The following is a 3,341-nucleotide window of genomic DNA, read 5'->3' on the forward strand; positions in this document are numbered from 1 at the left end:
CATCTCGACTTATTTGGTGGCTGCGTATCCTTGCACGTTCAGATCTGGCGAACCTGCTACCTAGGCGTTCAAATCTGATGGCGTCGCTGTCTAAGGTGTGGTTTTGGTTCGTGACTTGCTCGTTGAGATGAGCTGACCGATGGTCCTTTCTCGAAGTAGTGTTTGATTTTGTAATGTTTGATTCTGTTGCCTCGCCCTATGAATGTTGTGGTGGCGTGTTTGTGATGGTTGGATGTTGTCTTCACTTTATGCGTTGAGTTCGTGGTCTCGTCTTTCAACGATGACTTTATTTGGTGTCGCTCTATTGCAATGATTTTATGTGGCCTCACATTTATGCGATGACCTATGCAATCGCTAGTATAAGTCTGTTGCGGCTATCGTGTTTTTGTAACATATTTGTATTGATGACGAAGTGTTTGTGGTAGCCGTATAGGGGTTTACTATTGTTTGTTTTACTACGCATATTTACTCTAGATCAATTTCTTGGTCACTGGAGCTTATGTACCCAATTGTCAACCTTTGTAATTGTTTTTGTAGTTCAATGAAATACACACTATCGTTTCTTGTAAAAAATAAATATAAAAAAATTTAAAAAAACCTACTATTTTTTCATCTACATTCAATTATCCATATATCCATACTCCACCTCTTAACTTAAATTTTTGCAGAACTAATTTCAGGGCTGGGATTATGCATGCTGATGCCTCCAGGGATAGTGAGACAGGAGGCGAACAATTAAGGTCAAATGTGTTCTCTCTGAGTGGAACTGGATTTTTCGGGGCCATTGGACGAGCACAAACTTGGGTAAAAACCAATTTCTTGTTCATCAATTTATGGTTTTATGTGCAGATGAAACTACTGATATAATTTTATGTCTTAGGGGGTCAAACTGCTCTAGCGTTACGTCTACTTTTGGTGATTTTCTCATCAAAGATTTCATCCGACACCAATCGTCCTTTCGGTGATGAGGTAGTTGATTACAATTAAATTTAATTGATGGTAAAATGTACTGCTTGAAATGAAATCACGTGTGTGACCATGTCCATGTGACCATTAATGGTTTGCAGTTCCGAGCTGCTCGAAAAGCCTCTGAAGAAGTTGGTGGGGGATCGGCCAATTGAAATTACTGTATGAACAAATCTAAACCCTACTGCAATACAGGACTATATATAAAAGTATTTCTACTACGTTGTTAACTGCATTTTTTTAAGTACGGACATGTTATCGTTATTATCAATATTCTTTACACTGCATGCGTACTTACAGGGTCAAAATTACTGATATGTGATTAATATGATTTTCGATATGTGGTCGCTAAATTTGACTGCAAGTGATTAATCACACCGTAGAAAGATTCCTGATATAAAATTTTGGTAATTTATGTACTGTGTTTGCAGCTTGAAAGGGCTTGGAATTCTCTGAATTGGGATGAGAAACTGAGCTTACTTAGCTCAGTTGTTCGAGGGATAACATCACACTCTGATATGTCAGAAAAGAGTCTTAATGATGAATTAGAGATGGTAAAGTAAAGTTTGATTAACAGGATTAATATTACAACATAAAAGTTAACTATACAACTTTTCAATACTTATTAGATCATAGTTAACTTGATCAAACAAAACATATATTTGATTACATTGTAGGAATCAAGTACAAATGATAGCACATCTGACATCTCAGCTTTATGAGCAGCTAAGCTTTTCATATCCTTCGCTCTTACAACCTCTTATATACGAGCGAGACACCGTAGGTATCTTAATTCAACCAAGTTATGAACAGTCTATAATACAATGCAGAATGAAAATTACCAAGTGACTTGTTTTCGTGTTGTTGCAACTACGGGACAGAGGTTTAAGGCCGAAGGAGTAGAGGAAGACCTAGGAAAATTTTGGAAGAGACTCTAAGAAAAGACTAGTACTTGGATCTAACGGATGACATGACACAGAACCGAGCGCAATGGCATTCTAGGATTCATATTGCCGATATCACTTAGTAGGAAAAGACTTTGTTGTTATTGTTGTGTGCATGGTCTTAAAGAGGAGCAAAGCTGTTAATAAGTGTAAGAGAGTGGTTGGGGTTATTGGAAAGGGACGCATGAATGGTGTGATATATGCATTACTAGCTGACCTGGGAGACCTAATTAAGGTTTAGGGACCTTGTAGGGCAGAGGCCTACAAGTGCTACTGATGCTTCTTGTAATGGTTGGATTGTGAAGTTGGTCCAAGACTTGATTAGTCACTATTATTGCTACCCTCTTGTGCGCATTATATGAGCAGTTCATAAAAGAAGAAGGGGGGGGGGGGGGGTGGTTAAAGAGTCCATTTTGATTTGAAATCCCAGTGTGCAAACGTGTCAAAATTTGATTGGTTTGTAAAAACAACGGAGGAATGAATCCTTACATATTAGGAATCAAGTATTTTCCATTTTCTTATAACCTTTTAAGAACTGATAAGAAAAGAGAACTGAAGATTGTTGTTGTAAAAGCATTTTTATTTTTGTATATTGCAATTCATAATCACCTCAAACAAATTAGAAATAGTAGGATTGATTTATTTACTGCTTGAAGATGAAGGTAAATATTATGTTGCATTTTGGAGGTGGCAGGGGACCTTAATACAACAAGGATATAAACAAAAACTGAATTAGAAAACCAAGTAATTTATTATAGGAAACTTGTTGCATTTCTATTAAACCTCCATGCTTAAGGCCTTCCTACTCTGGGGTGAAAGAGTGATTCGACTTGGCATATATGCATGGCTTCCCTCCTATGATGACTTCTAGAATTGACGTTATTGCTGATGCACTCTCTAATAAAAGTGGATCCCACATACAATTAATAGGAAGAATCACTTTTATTATAACATGTGTCAACAATGACGTCAATATTGTAAGCAAACCATGGGATTGGCCATTGGTATTGTCCAAAAAATGGTTGTATTGCATGGATATGATTGATTACGCGATAAGGAAGTCATTAAACGATATTATGCCAATTTAGCCAATCATAATCTAAAGGTGGTGAAAGTTTAAGAATGCAATCAATGACCCTGGATTTCATTTCTTCTTTCCGTTGGATTTCAAACAAAGAAAAACGCTTCACCTGCGTTTGATATGCATGAACATCCTTGTATGACATAGCTGTCTATGTGTACATGAATAACCAATGCTAATATATTAATTTGAAGTAAAATAAAGAGGCGCAAGCGGGCCTTTACGACAGTGGTGTAAAGATGTTGAGCTCTTGCATAACGGCTTAAGTTCAAATCCTATTAGTAGCTAATCTAACATTTAATTTAATAAAATTTATCGTTTGACAAAAAAAAAAAAAAGAGTCAATATTG

General features: G+C 36.6%; 1 pseudogene; it reads left to right on the forward strand.

Annotated features, from left to right (window-relative positions):
• The first annotated feature begins 694 nt into the window (after positions 1–694).
• On the forward strand, positions 695–2,490 carry LOC126630293 (uncharacterized; annotated as a pseudogene).
• The last annotated feature ends 851 nt before the right edge of the window (positions 2,491–3,341 follow it).

The sequence above is a fragment of the Malus sylvestris genome, chromosome 7, assembly GCF_916048215.2.
Source record: "Malus sylvestris chromosome 7, drMalSylv7.2, whole genome shotgun sequence".
In the NCBI taxonomy this organism is placed as follows: domain Eukaryota; kingdom Viridiplantae; phylum Streptophyta; class Magnoliopsida; order Rosales; family Rosaceae; genus Malus; species Malus sylvestris.